The following is a 16,196-nucleotide window of genomic DNA, read 5'->3' as shown; positions in this document are numbered from 1 at the left end:
ACCCTTGTACGTCGTTCTACGTAAAGTTGATATGGACAAGAAGCCACAAATGGGCAACGTCTACCGTCTAATTCACGAAGCGAAAGAGGAAATTAAGAGACGTCTACAATCACCAACCAAGTATCAATATTATATTGATATAATCACTACAAGATGGGAAAACATATTCATTTGGTGGGTGCGTATTTTTTATGATAATTTTTTTTTAATATTACTATTAATAATTATATATGCTTAATTATTTTAGGTTATTATCTTAATCCGGCATATCAATATCGTTATAATCTTGCCACAAATGAAGATCTATTAGTAGCCCTCATAAAATGTAATATCAAGACTAAAAAAAATAGAGAATTAGCTGCTGAGACTATTAATGAAAGTCGATTATTTTGAGAGGCATATGGTTCTTTTAGCGATTCTTTTGCAATGTCATGCAGATATAAAATGGATGCAGGTAAATATAGAAAAAATTATTACTAATTATTGTCAACAAATATAAATACTATTTTAATTTTATTCTTATTTATCTTATAGTTGAGTGGTGGTTACAATATGGAGGATCATCCCCAAATTTAAAAAAGATTGCAGTACAAATTCTCTCACAGACAACGTCTTCAAGTGGTAGCGAAAGAAATTGGTCAACTTTCTCCCTCATTCATACAAAAGTACGTAATCGTCTTTCTTATTATCGCTTGGAGAAGATGGTTTACGTTCATTATAATATGCGTCTTCAACTAAGAACGATAACAGAAGAACAAGAACTGGAAAAACAAGAGTCAAGTGATGTAGATCCATTTGAAATTGGATTTGTCCAAACTGAGGATGATCCAATGATGGATTAGTGGAGTGCCGTGGAGGTTGAGAATCCCTTACTTGATGAAAATGGAGATCCACCACGACCATCTCAATTTCTTACTCAGGAGATTGAAAAAATACAAGCTAGAGGAGATGTCAGCGAAGAATATAATGATGAGGCTTTTGACCAAGAATTTCGATTTTTTGGATCATGACCGAGATGTTCTCAAACATCTCAACCTCAAAGTCAACCAAAGTCTGTAGATAAAGACAAAGGTAAACCTCCTGCAATTTTTACTAAAGAGAAAAGAAAAGTCAAAACTCTTGCTTTTAAAGAAAGGGGTCAATTGAGAATTAGTGAAAATCCACTCGATGCAATTGATGAACAAGAGCATGATGATAGTGATGAAACATCCTCACCTTCTGACACTATAGTCTGACGAGAAGTTCGAAATGATGATAGTGATGTCAATAGCAGTGCAAGTACTAATGGAAGTGATGGCAGTGGTGATGCATCTGGTGACTGTAGCACTTATGTTCCCCCTACTCCGGCACCAGAGCCTTGGACATGTGAGAAAGATAACACATACAACCCAAGATGAAGATCATGGAGGTAGAATTATTAAAACTCAGTATCAATGTTGATCTAAGGGTGATAAAGAAAGGAAAGCCCATAATTATCATGATATACAGGGGAGTTTACTGAGATTGATTCTGATCGAAGTTTATTATACTCTCAGCCTTCTTATTATAGTTCGATGCATCATATGGTGATCCATCATATCAGATCTCAGGGACGTATGCTTATCCTTTTCCTGTGCCTGTACCTGTACCAGTTCCAATTCCAGTGGTGCCAGTTCAAATTCAACTTTCGGGGTCAATCAAGACATGCTGATGGACATGTGGAGAAATTAATATCAATATTGCATGTCATGGGATGATTATTTAATTTGGGTATTGGAAACTATGAGTTGATTTAACCAGAATGTTGCAAGAACCAATGCTTTTATCTTGTTCACATCACTCCTTTTTATATTAGTAAGGTATTGTATTATGATGTATCAATTTTAATTTGAGTTGTTCATATATCAATTTTCTTTAAAGAAAAATATATTTATTTGTTTTGCCTTACATTTATATTTAAAATTAAAAACTACTGAAATTGCATCGGCATGACACGGTACGATACCGAAACTGTATCGTTCCGGTCTGTAACTCTGGCATGTCTCGAAATTTGAAACCATGTTAGGTACCTTGGAGATGGAATATCCTAACTCTATTTTAAAAGGTATAGAGTGTTCTAATAAATTTAAATAAATGGATAACTCATCTAGGTGACTAATACGTTAGGATAGGCTCATGCATTAAGATAATTAGTTAGAGATTTATGTTTAGAATGTATGAAGAAGATTTAAACTCCTGAGGCGTGTTAAGTTGTATCTTATGACTTTGGCACATTATTAGATAAAGTTATGCATGGAGAAAAAACATTTATAAATGCTTATGATGCATGATGAAACTTCTAATTTAGGAATTAATACATATGACACGATGGATAATTATTTAATGATGTCAACAATAACAACCAAGCCTTATATCACTAGGTGGGGTCGACTATATGGATTCTTTTATGCCATTGGACTTTATCCCATACTATATCATCATCTATATTTAAATAAATTTTATTTTGTTTATTATTGCTAATTAAGTCTTTTTTCGTTTTTCTCGTTTGATGTGCATATTTATTTAAATCGTCTAGCTGGGGCATTTATTGGTCGTCTAAGTACATATTTGTACAATCTTAAATGTGTGTATCGGAGTTTTCCCTCAATAGATACAATTCTGACTTTTTCTTTAATACCTTCATTTCTTATTCTGCCCATTTTCGTATGTTCGCCCATCTACCTTAATATTCTTATCTCTGCAATTCTCATCTTCTGCTCTCAAGTCATAGCCTAATATTTAACGCCATGTAACTTATCATGTCTAATCGCCATTTTGTATAACTTCCTTTTAAGTTTTAAAGGTGCTTTATGATTACATAAAATACCTAACACTCTCCTTTATTTCAACAATCTCTCCTTCATTTCAACAATCTGCTTGTACATCTCTCAAAATCCCTATATCATTTTGCAAAAATGATTCTACATACTTAAAACTCTCAGTTCCGAATAACTCGTCATCTCCTATCTTAACAATTGTCTCATTATATCTAATATTGCTAAACTTTAATTCCATATATTTTGTCTTTACTCTATTAAGTCTAAAACCTTTCATTTTTAGTGTTTTCCGCTAAGATTCTAGTTTAACATTTATTCCTTCACATGTCTTATCTACCAAAACTATATTATCTATAAACAACATACACCATGATACTTTGTCTTGAATGTGTCAGTTCATTCATAATTAGTATAAATATAGGAACTTAGAGTTGATCCTTGATGTAATCATATTTTTATTGGAAATGTTTCCATTAATCCGTCTGAAGTTTTTATTCTGGTCGTTATATTCTTATACATATCCTTAATTAGTTCAATATATGTTACGTTAACACATCTCTTTTATAGAATTCTCCATATAATTTCTCTTTGTACTCTATCATAACTTTTTTCTAAGGCAAGTATAGCATGTGTAAATTTTATTTTTGCTTCTGATACTTTTCGATTAGTTAATTGAGAAGATGCATAATTTATATTATCGACTTTCCAGGCATAGACCAAATTGATTTAAAGTCAACATGATTTTTTCTATTACTCTTTCCTAAAATTTTATAGTGTGACTCATAGTTTAATACTTCTATAGTTTGTACAATTTTGTACGTCTTCATTGTTCTTATATAAGAGAACTAGAGTATTCATCCGCCATTGATTAGATATTTTTTTCATTTTCAATATCATGTTAAATAATTTTGTAAGCTATTCAATACCTTATTTTCTTAGACTCTTCCATAGCTCTATCGGAATATCATCTAGTTCAACGCTTTTTCATTGTGTATCCCATTTAAAATTTATTCTATTTCTGAAATTTGAATTCTACGATAAAAATTTAAATTTCTATACTCATTTGGTTATCTAAACCTTTATTAAAAAGTTGATTAAAATATCAATTCCACTCTCTTTAATTTCTTCATCGTTTACTAGTACCCTATTGCATTCATCTTTAATACATTTTATTTGGATAAAATCTCTTGTCTTCCTTTCTCTCACTTTAACTATTCTATAAATATCTTTTTTCCCTTCTTTTGTATCCAATTTTCGATATAATCATTCAAAAGTTTCAATTTTTACTTCATTCACTACTTTCTGTGAGTTTCATTTTTTGATTCATTCATCGCTTTTTTAGTTTTTTCTTGGTTATCATATATTTTTTTAAAGTTTTGTTCATTCTTACAAATATATAATTTCTTGTTTTCTCTTGTACTTTCTCTTACAAATATATATTAATTTCCATCCAGATTCTTTACTTGGTGGTATATGTCCCTTTAATTCACCGAGCACAGTTTTAGTTATTATTTTCAATTTTGATATCATCTTATCCCATGTCGTATTAGAGTCATTGTATATGTCACTTAATGTTTGTACTCCTACCTTCTCGTTAAATATGTTTTTCTTTCCATCCTTTAACTTGCACCATTTAATTTTAAGAGTCATATATATTTTCCTTCCATTGATACTATGCTTGAGACGTATATCCAACGCTAATAACGTATGTTGAGTAGTTAAACTTTCAATAACCTTGTAATTTTTACAAACATTTCTATTCTTCTTCTTAACCATAAGAAAGTCAATTTGTGATTTATTATTCTCACTTTTGAATGTACCTAAGTGAAGGGGAGCCTTAATGCAACGGTAAAGTTGTTGCCATGTGACCAAAAGGTCACAGGTTCGAATAATGAAAACAACCTCTTGCAAAAAGCAGGATAAGGCCGCGTACAATGGATTTTTTCTCGGGACCCCTCATGGCGGGAGCTTCGTGCACCGGGCTGCCCTTTTGAATGTAGCTAAGTGTTTTTCTCTTTTCTTAAAAAATATATTAATTAATATAAGGTTTTATGCTATCGCAAAATCTAATATAGTTTTTCCTTCTTCATTTCTCGTTCCAAACCCATAACGCTCGTGTACTCTCTCATATTCCTCATTTTCACTCAAACATGCCCATTTAGATTGCTGTCTATTAAAATCATTTCATTTGGTGGAATGTTTTGTAATACTTCATCTAGGTTATCCCAAAATCTTAGTTTGGTAGCTTCATCTAATTCTAGTGCATATATGCTAATTACATTCATAATTTCTTTTGCTACTACTATCTTGAGAGCTATAATTCTATCTCCTTTTTTAATTACTCCAACAACTTCATCGTTTAACGAACTATTTACAATGATACCCATTTCATTTTTTGTTTTACTCTTTTCTGTGTACCATAACTTAAAACCCAAGTTCTCTATCATCTTTGCATTTTTGCCTATCCATTTTATCTCTTGTATTTGCTAAATACTAATTCTTCTCCTAATCATCGTATCTACTATCTCTATTGATTTAGAGTGAGGGTTCTTATGTTCCAGTTTTCCTATAATATTTGTTTTTATCTAACTTATGACATGAGAACTCTTGCTTATTTAACACGACATCCAAGTTCTCATAGAGATATAGCGGTACTTGCAGATACGTTACAGTCGGACTCTGGAATGCAAACTCTTACATATTTAATACTTTTACATATTTAGCACTACATCCAAGTTCTGGAGATGTAGCGGTCCTTGCCGAGACGTTACAGTCGTACCCTGCAACGTGTTCATTCCGAGGAACAGTTTAGCATTAATATAATAGTTTAATAAATCAATTTATTGAACATTTACATTAGTATTAATGTTAATTGACAATCTAATGCAATCCTCCTACTTTATTCGAGCTTGGGACCGACCATGAATGCCAATTTGATTAAATTAATATCTTTCTAATTGCTACATGTTTAAGCTTATTCTATTTCATATTCTAATAATGCTAGGCTTATTTACAAGCGTGTGTATTTAATTATATCAATCAATTAGTATTAAGGATGATAACATATCCTAGGTAGGAAGAATTGCATGATTGCTTTAAATGAAGAATTCTGAAACAATCTCAGTTCAATGTAAGATATAGGAATCTAAGCACTAGATGATCTAGGCTCTAGATGCTAGATGAGATGTATTGAGCTAAGTATCATCTAGATATAGGAATCTTGAAATAACCAATCATAGGGACTATGAAGACTTATGTACATAATGATTATGATTGAAAATTTATTTTAAAAATATCATTTAGTTTTTTTAAAAATGTGGTGGTACCTATCTGTTTGTTTGTAGAAGTTGCCAAAATTAGCATTTATATAAAATGTGAATTGAGACACCATAAGTTTCAAGGCTTTTCAATTTTGTACCAATTTTTGAAAATACAAAATATATTTCTAGAAAACTACTTTTAGTTATCCAAAACTGAGAGCGAATCCTCTGGACCGCACTTTGCGGTCCAGAAGATGGACCACTACATTAATTGGTTGTTTTAGATGGATCCCATCGTTTATCATGTGGGGTCCATCCAAATAAACCAATCAACCTCTATGATCCATTCTCTGGTCCGTAAAGTGTGGACTAGAGGATCTCGCCTACCCAAAACTGGTGGAAAATGATATAAATAATGTCACTACAAAATTTTGTTTGAGTTTTAAAGCTTTAACTGCTAAAGAAAATAGAACACAATCAATTGAATTAGAGAAATCAGTCACCCCTGCCCCCATCCCACCCCCACTCCAACTTAACCGAAAATATAAAAGAAAGTGGGAACTCGTTGACCGCTCCAAAAAATGGCATTGCTGCAAGGGTAAGGAAAGAGGCTCAACCCCCAAGGGAACATCTTAAGTAGTTTATAATTAAAGACTCAAATATTAGAAAGATATTGCAAGAGGGTATATATAATTGATCAACTACTAAGGAGAGGGACAAATGCTATTATTATTATTAGAGCCACGTTGAGACGGGCTAAACTACCAAACCTAAAGTGACTATTCTTTAGATTAAGGCTTTAGAGTATGCTACTAGCACAAGAAAAGACTAAACTACTGCCCCTCATCGTTTAACTGAAATGAATGGTAGATTTATAGGGACTAGAAAAGAAAAGATGCTGGTACCTCTTATCGGGAACATAAAAGGAGGGAAGCAAAGGATGTAAAAGAGACATTGTTGGTACCGCTTTTAAACACCTAAGCAAGTGTTAGAATTCAGATTATGAATTGTAAGAGACATTGTTGGTGCAAATTGAATTTCCAAAAGAGAAAATGATTGAATGAGGGTAGAAAGTTCAAATAAGGGGTGGATTAGTTCTTTCACCTAGAAAATGATTTCTTAAGGGGAGGAGGATTTCCTTAGCGATTGAAATTTTATGGTGAAATTTGAAATCAGGGAATGAAATCTAATTTGAAGAAGCATCAAGGTAATACATTTGAACATTAAGAGAAATTCAAGGTTGAATTTTTTGCTTAGAGATACTTAATCATATGTAATTTAGATCATATCAAGTTATCTCAACAAGGGGTAAACAAATTGAAGGTTAAATTGTGACTATTTTTCATTAAGTGGTATAGCTTATAACAAATGCTATTGAAGAAAATTCGGGGTTGAATGTTTTATGCATATGTGATCCTATCTTATTTTGGATGGATGAACCCAAAAATGGTCACTCCAAGATTGAAACATGGGGAATGTATCCACGTTGATAAGATGATAGGCTAAAGATTGAGCAGTGGAATCACCTTTCAAGAGGAAGAAGTGGAGTCTTTCAATATTGAAAGGAGGAGAACTTGGAATGTTTGTAGAAAGGATGAATTTGGATGTGTGCCAAAGAGGAGAAGAGATTAAATAAAGAATCTTCATTTAAGTTTGACATTAAATTTTGAGAGAGAAATGAGTTTTTGAATGATCTTTTTGATGTATGTCAAAGGGGGAGAAAAAACCTTTAAGGTAAGAAACTTCATTTAACTTTAACATTTTAACATAGGAGATAGAATCTAGAATTGAAATATACTATTGGGCCTAACATAAATAGATTGTCAAACATCAAGGGGGTGTAATGGTGCTTTGCGTATGTTCATTGGATAAAGTACAAATGCTCAAAGGTGACTAGCATTTGGCAAGTGAAAACTCTAATAGGACTTGACAAGTAGAAAGTCCAATGGGTGTTGGCAAGTAGCTAGAAAGTTTAACTAGTGTCACTAAGTAGAAAGTCAAACAACAGTGGACATTGTATGAAGTTTTGATAAGTCAAGGTTGACTGAATGCTTAGCAAATGAAGGAAGTCTGGACACCTCAAGTTTGCGTGTGTGCTTAGCAAGTGAAGGAAGTCTAGGCAAATCAAACTTAATTATATGCTTGGCAAGTGTAAGTCTTGGCGTTCAACGTGTACCTATGCCTAGGGAAGTGGAAATAGTGGAAGTTATGGTTGATTGACTTTGAGCAGATGACGAAGACCTGGGGACTAGGCTTCTCGGCAAAGGGAAATGCTGATAGGTCAAGGGTGACTTATACTAAGCAATTGGAAGTTCCAGATACACGATTTCTTAGCAAGGGAAATTTAGAGGCAACACTTCTTGGCAAGATGAGAAAGTCCCTATGGCGTGACTGCTTGCCAAAAAATTTATATAAGATAAAAGTCTACAAGTGACCTATAGTTGTTTGAGTTTTGGATAAACTTGACTTAAGCAACGACTTAGTTGATCGAAGTTAATGATTTAGTGGACTGATGATTGAGTTAACTAAGTAGTTGAGTTCAGTTAGGTTTGTTTGCTTATGAATGGATCAAATAATTGATGAGCGGAACAGTCAACTGCTGAAATAACAGGACTTAGGAAGAGAGTTGACAAGATTGGTTGTGATTGTAAGATGCTTTAGATGCTACAGTATGTCAGTTAACTGAAGATCAGTCAATTCAACTATTTATTAGGAGTCAAGTAGTCAGTCAAATAAGGATCAACCAACTTAGTTGATGCAATTAGACTTACCAAGTAGTAGCAGTAGTAGTTGGAAACAAAAAGCCTTTAAGAATCCACTTAAGGGAAGAATTTGACAGCTTTCTTGAGCATTCAAATGAGATAGAAATCAAGGAATAACAAGCCAATGAATAGCTTAATTTTGTAATTGTTTCTTATGTTATAAAGTACATTTGCTTAGCATTGTTGATGAAAACTAAAAATTATATTAATTCAAAAACTTATCTAACACATGAGATCTTAACCCCTTCTATAAATTGATAACACCAAATAACAAACTTTTCTAAAAACTAAACATTTTTTTAGGAAAACTAGCTACACCACGATAATCTCATGATTTATGAAATATTTTCATCCTAATTTCTAAGGAGATTCATGGTTGCAAAATCATCTTTTCCCATACTCCCATTAAGCTAGTCAATAGATATTTATTGTTCTCAGTTTGGTCACAATATTTTCAAACACTGAGTTAGTTAACCCTTTAGGTAGTATATCTGCAACTCATCCATGTGTAAATAGATATGGGTATAAACCAACCTACTCTCTAGTTTCTCCTTGATGAAGTATCTGTCAATTTCAATGTGCTTGATTCGTTGTACCGTATTTTGAGTTAGTCTAATCGTAGACTTATTATCACAGGAAAGTCTCATTGGGTCATCTCATTTGACCTTTAGATCTTTTAAGATATCTTAACTAAAATAATTCATACACACCTTAAGTCATTACATGGAATTTGGCCTTTACAGTAGACTGCGCTACTACATTCTGGCGCTTGCTTCTCCATATCATGAGGTTACCACCAAGAAAGGTGTACTATGTGGTGGTTGATCATCTATCAACCATTGACCCAACATAGTTGGCATTCGTATATGCCTCTAGCATCAAACCTCCACTTCTTTTGAACAAAATACTATTTCTTAGCGTTCCTTTAAGATTCTACAATAGAGCTGCTAGCATATGAGATTTGGGTCTTTTGTAGTACTTGCTGACTTGTGTGTTACCTCGCTGTTACTTTAAGGAGGTCTCTATTTTGTTTCTATTTGGAGATAAAAATACACCTTAATCTGAAGAAAGTATTTCAACTTTTCTAATACTTTAATTTCAAATTGACAGTTATTTCTCATCATTATTATGTCATCCACACTAAGAGTCATGTGACTTCGTTTGAAGAAGAGTGTTTAATGAACAATGTGAGTTCCCTTGGCTTTGTCTATACTATGTGACAATCATAACTCTTGCAAATATGCTAAATCATGCTCGTGGTGATTACTTAAGTCTGTATAGGGTTTTCTTCAATTTATATACGAAATAAGCATCCAAATTATTTTCATATCCTGGTTTAATTAATTTTTCCCACTAGTTCTTTTCACAAAAATACATTCTTGGCACTAAAATGTTGTAACTCCCAACTATCATTTGCTGCCAATGACAATAAAATTCTAGTTGGAAGGACATTACTAATATTTGTTTAAGTAAAAATAGTCCAAGTAACATGAATACAATTATCAATAAAGAAGACAAACCATTTTGTTCTAGAATATTATTAGTTGAAGGACCCTCAAATATCTCTATAAATTAGAAAAAAGACAAAAGAGCTTCTATTACTTAATGGATAAGACCTATATTTATGTTTAGCAAGTTCACATACTTTATAATGGAAACCCTCAACATCTATACTTTGCAATAAAGATGGAAATAAAATTTTAATGGTTCTAAATGATGGATGTTCAAGTTGGTGATGATGAACCTAGATCTTATTATTATTAGACAAATAAAGTTCTAAAACTAATAAAAATAAAGAGGAAGGTAACTTGCTGTATTTGGTAATGTTGACTTGTCTCTGCTAATGTTTAACTGATCTGACCTTTTAAGATAATAAGACCATCTTGTTCTTTATGATGTTTAATCATCTTCCATGAATCCTTGTCCATTATAACTATGATGAAGAATTAAATTGCAACATAAATCTTGAATAAAGTTTTGGATAGAGATAATGTTTGTAGATGATTTGGGACATCAAAAATATCTTTTATGGTCAATGCTGGCTTATTTTAACAACTTCTACACTAGCTACAGTAGTCAAAGAACCATCTATTGTGGCAATTTTGCTATTTCTTAGACATGGGGCTATGTGGAAAAGATACTTGGTGAGTGGGTCGTATGCCAGGTGGCTCTTGAATTGATGATCCAAGAGTAAAAAGAAAACTTGTATCCAAGATATATAGTCCAATAGAGAATGGAAACATACCTAAGTACAACAATGAACTAGTATTTGCCAAGGTTACCAATAAGAGATCTTATCCCCTCGACCATTTGTTGGTTGAGCCTACGTGATTCCTTTGGTGTTGTTTCATTTTATTATGTATTAGCCATATGCATCTAAGCATTGGTCCTTATTTGTTCTCTTTATGCCCCCACTTTTAGTGGAGCAGTTTACTACCCATGCTTTATGATTCGAGCATAAGTCCTCTGCTTTTCTACACTTGAACCAATGCTTCCACTTCATTAAAGCTTGAAATTTCTTGTTTACCAAGACTTTGGATTCTCATTTGATCAAATTCTAGATTAAGTTTTATAAGAAAATCATAAACTCTATCTTGCTTAATGCTTAATGAAGTCCTTTAGAACAATAGCATCTTTGAAACATTTGATTGCCTTGAGATCTTACCATAACCTTTTCAATTGATTAGTAGCCTTGTTTAGCGGCTATTGTTTTCACTTTCACTTTATATACTTTGAGTCGCATCTCTTACTTTTGAATATGTAAGTCCACATTAATCTGAGGAATCATTGAATTCCATTTTACGACATAATAATTGAGTTTTCTTCATCCTATGCTTTAAATTTAGCCTAATAGTTGTAAGATGATTTAGCTTTTCCTTTCCTTTTAAGTACATTATGAATAAGTTAGGACTTTTGAGATAATTTTTTTTATTCAATTTGTAGGCAACTTTGATTTTCTTATAGTTTTCCAACTTCTAACAATTATTTTTACGACTCCTGACATTTTTATAAATTAAAATTTACAAAAGGTAAGAAACAAGGAAAAAGGAGTAATGAAGGTGGAGCAATAAAGATAAACTGCTAATGATAAAAGCTAGGAAAAGGAATTCAACTATGAAGGTGTTTTGTCTCTAGAAACAGAGAAAAATAGAAAAAAAAAATCAATAAAGCCTCACGCTCTTATATTACGATGAAAATTAAAAATGGTATTAACTTAAAAAAATTTATCCAATATAAGGAATCTTAATCTTTTTTTTTTTTTTATAAATTGATAACACAACTTATTCTTTATCAAATAATCTTAAAAAAAAGAAACAATCTTGTATGCAAATTAGTTATGCTATCATATTCCATAATTTATGAAACCATGATCTCATAATTTATAAAATATTTTTAACTTAATTTTTAGGATTATTCATAGTTATAAAATCATGTTTTCCCACAATTATATTTTCTTGTTTATTGCAAGCTCGAATTGTACTAGTTTTTTTACCTTTGGAATGACAATCAAAAAGGAGAAAATATAGAGGGATTTTATTAGTGACTAACTAACGAGTATAGGTCATGGAGTAGAAACCTGGGGTTTCTAACTACGTAAAATGATAAGTGTTTGCATTTCTTTGTGTTAGACTTTGATATTCTACTACTTACTAAAATAATTGTAGAGACAAGTATGAGATGGGCCATTCACCCTCCCTCTCCCTCTAGCCTCACCAACGATCCAACAAAATCTCGTACAATGATATCATCTTACAAAATATAAAAATTGATGCCTAAAAAGATACCAGTATGAGCTGCAAAAGCCTTAAAATGGGTGGTTATTGTCGAACACTTTGTTATGTTTTGGTTGTATATTCAAGGTCCCTTTCCCAGTCCCCCTATTTGTAGTAACAAGGGCGAGCTAAAATAGAGAATAAGACTCCTCATTCAGATAACTTTGACTTAATGTCCTTTTATTGAAATTAGTCCTTGATCAAGTGATTGAAATCATTCTTATTGGCTAATTGCTAATCTCCAATTGACTTAGTTTGTGCATTTAGTTGACTCAAATTTCTTTTGTTGACTCGACTATATCTAGTCGACTAACCTAAATAAGATTACAAGCTTATCTACTAATATCTTTCAACTTTAGTGGACTTCATAAGGATTCAATTGATGAGATCTATTCCATTCGACTCAATTCAAACATAAAGTAAGGATTTGCTTGGGCACAAGACTTAAGTTGATAGGGCAGTCCACTAAGCATCTAGTTGATTAGGGCGAACATGGATTTTGCTCAACTTTATCTAGTAATCCCTTGTAAACCTACCTTCGAGATTATACTCAACCTTAGGTCAACAACAAAGGTTATATTTCTTCTCAAAGGCAGAAATCAAGCCTATCCAACCCTATTACAAATCACATAACCTTTCACAACTCATTGTGTTCAGGTTGTTTCACAGTTTCATGTCGTCCAAGCGTCCACCTTCCATTAGGACTTAAGTTTGTCGGATGCATCAAACCAGCAAATGAAATACCGTTCCGTCGGGAAGCCGATACCGGCACACCATGGGCGATCATCTCAAGCAGCAAGGATGCATCGCCGGACACTTCCAGTGCCGTTGGAGGCGTCGTGGGGCGCCTGAAGTATCCTGAGCACCGGAGGTGTCGCGGGCGCACGCGCGCGGGTGTTGGGCCGTTTAGGGTTTAGGGTTACTATACAAAATTAATATTTCAATTTAAATAAATCAAGCAATTCCTACTAAGTGTGATATTTGAAAGAGACTTTCATGAACCCTAATTAAATTATCCTAATAAAATATAAAAAATATATTTTAAATTTTAAAAATTTTTAATAAACTTTATTAAATAATATTCTGAAATTGTTTTTAATGTTTTAAATTTTCTTTACAAATTCTAAAAAAAATTTTAAAAATTCTAAAAGATTTTAAAAAAATTATAAATTTTATAAAAATTCTAATAAATCAAATTTATATTATGATTTTTTAAAAATTATTTTGTATTTGTTTACTATTTTAATGTTTAATTGATATTCTATTTTTTTACTATTTTAAATATATATTATTTAAATTATTAAATAAATAAATAAATAAATAGTTAATTTATATAATTATTATATATAAAATAGTATGTTGTATTAATTTATATAATTATGATTATTTAATCTGGACATTGGAGAAATATAAAGATTACCTAAGCAAAATATTACAAGAACCAATGTCTCCATTTGATTCACGTTATTATTCTAGGATTATTATTGCTATTGTTGTTTTTAATAAAAGCGTGGTATCCGCGTGTCGCTATTTTCCGTGGGTTGTTTATTCGTTAATTGTCTCTTGTTTGGGGGTCCGGGAAGGCGGCGGTGACCGCACGGGAAGCTGCGGTGGTGGTTGTTTAGTTGGCTTTTAATTTTTTTTCGATTTTTGTTGTCGGGTTGTTTCGTCGGGGGGAGGGAGGGGTTTGGCGGCGGAGGGTCGATTCGCGCGAGGGAGGGCGGTTGGCGGTTTAAATAGGGAGAGTGTGGCAGAGAGGATGGGTGCGATCATACCAGCACTAATGCACCGGATCCCATCAGAACTCCGAAGTTAAGCGTGCTTGGGCGAGAGCAGTACTAGGATGGGTGACCCCCTGGGAAGTCCTCGTGTTGCACCTATTTTTGTTATTCTAGGATTATTATTGCTATTGTTGTTTTTAATAAAAGCGTGGTATCCGCGTGTCTCTATTTTCCGTGGGCTGTTTATTCGTTAATTGTCTCTTGTTTGGGGTTCCCTTCGTCCGCGTCCGGGAAGGCGGCGGTGACCGCACGGGAAGCTGCGGTGGTGGTTGTTTAGTTGGCTTTGAATTTTTATTTTTTGTTGTCGGGTTGTTTCGCTTGGGAGGGAGGGGTTTCATGAGGGTCGATTCGAGGGAGGGCGGTTAGGTTTAAATAGGGAGAGTGGCGAGGATGGGTGCGATCATACCAAAGAAATGCACCGGATCCCATCGAACTCCGAAGTTAAGCGTGCTTGGGCGAGAGCAGTACTAGGATGGGTGACCCGGAAGTCCTCGTGTTGCACCTATTTTTGTTATTCTAGGATTATTATTGCTATTGTTGTTTTTAATAAAAGCGTGGTATCCGCGTGTCTATTTTCCGTGGGTTGCTTATTCGTTAATTGTCTCTTTTTTTGATTGGGTCCGGAAGGAAAGTGACCGCATGGGAGCATGTGGTGGTTGTTTAGTTGGCTTTGAATTTTTTTTTTTCGATTTTTGTTGTCGGGTTGTTTCGTCGGGGGGAGGGAGGGGTTTGGCGGCGGAGGGTCGATTCGCGCGAGGGAGGGCGGTTGGCGGTTTAAATAGGGAGAGTGTGGCAGAGAGGATGGGTGCGATCATACCAGCACTAATGCACCGGATCCCATCAGAACTCCGAAGTTAAGCGTGCTTGGGCGAGAGCAGTACTAGGATGGGTGACCCCCTGGGAAGTCCTCGTGTTGCACCTATTTTTGTTATTCTAGGATTATTATTGCTATTGTTGTTTTTAATAAAAGCGTGGTATCCGCGTGTCTCTATTTTCCGTGGGCTGTTTATTCGTTAATTGTCTCTTGTTTGGGGTTCCCTTCGTCCGCGTCCGGGAAGGCGGCGGTGACCGCACGGGAAGCTGCGGTGGTGGTTGTTTAGTTGGCTTTTAATTTTTTTCGATTTTTGTTGTCGGGTTGTTTCGTCGGGGGGAGGGAGGGGTTTGGCGGCGGAGGGTCGATTCGCGCGAGGGAGGGCGGTTGGCGGTTTAAATAGGGAGAGTGTGGCAGAGAGGATGGGTGCGATCATACCAGCACTAATGCACCGGATCCCATCAGAACTCCGAGGTTAAGCGTGCTTGGGCGAGAGCAGTACTAGGATGGGTGACCCCCTGGGAAGTCCTCGTGTTGCACCTATTTTTGTTATTCTAGGATTATTATTGCTATTGTTGTTTTTAATAAAAGCGTGGTATCCGCGTGTCTCTATTTTCCGTGGGCTGTTTATTCGTTAATTGTCTCTTGTTTGGGGTTCCCTTCGTCCGCGTCCGGGAAGGCGGCGGTGACCGCACGGGAATCACTGTTTTTGTTATTTTTTTTTTCGATTTTTGTTGTCGGGTTGTTTCGCTGGGGAGGGAGGGGTCGCTATGAGGGTCGATTCGCGAGGAGGCGGTTGGCGGTTTAAATAGGAGAGTGGCGGAGAGGATGGGTGCGATCATACCAAGACTAATGCACCGATCCCATCGAACTCGGGTTAAGCGTGCTTGGCGAGAGCAGAGATTAGGATGGGTGACCGAAGTCCTCGGTTGCACCTATTTTTGTTATTCTAGGATTATTATTGCTATTGTTGTTTTTAATAAAAGCGTGGTATCCGCGTGTCTCTATTTTCCG

General features: G+C 34.3%; 3 non-coding genes and 1 pseudogene across 3 annotated transcripts; all 4 read left to right on the top strand.

Annotated features, from left to right (window-relative positions):
* The first annotated feature begins 14,351 nt into the window (after positions 1-14,351).
* LOC122012998 lies at positions 14,352-14,470 on the top strand. The gene has a single exon (XR_006120387.1). It is a non-coding gene; the product is annotated as a 5S ribosomal RNA (ribosomal RNA).
* Positions 14,471-14,763: 293 nt separating this feature from the next.
* Positions 14,764-14,876, top strand: LOC122012985 (annotated as a pseudogene).
* Positions 14,877-15,174: 298 nt separating this feature from the next.
* On the top strand, positions 15,175-15,293 carry LOC122012996. Its single transcript, XR_006120386.1, has one exon. It is a non-coding gene; the product is annotated as a 5S ribosomal RNA (ribosomal RNA).
* Positions 15,294-15,606: 313 nt separating this feature from the next.
* Positions 15,607-15,725, top strand: LOC122013222. The gene has a single exon (XR_006120542.1). It is a non-coding gene; the product is annotated as a 5S ribosomal RNA (ribosomal RNA).
* The last annotated feature ends 471 nt before the right edge of the window (positions 15,726-16,196 follow it).

Source organism: Zingiber officinale, chromosome 8A (assembly GCF_018446385.1).
Source record: "Zingiber officinale cultivar Zhangliang chromosome 8A, Zo_v1.1, whole genome shotgun sequence".
NCBI classification, from domain to species: Eukaryota; Viridiplantae; Streptophyta; class Magnoliopsida; order Zingiberales; family Zingiberaceae; genus Zingiber; species Zingiber officinale.
This window is presented reverse-complemented; position numbering and strand designations above follow the sequence as displayed.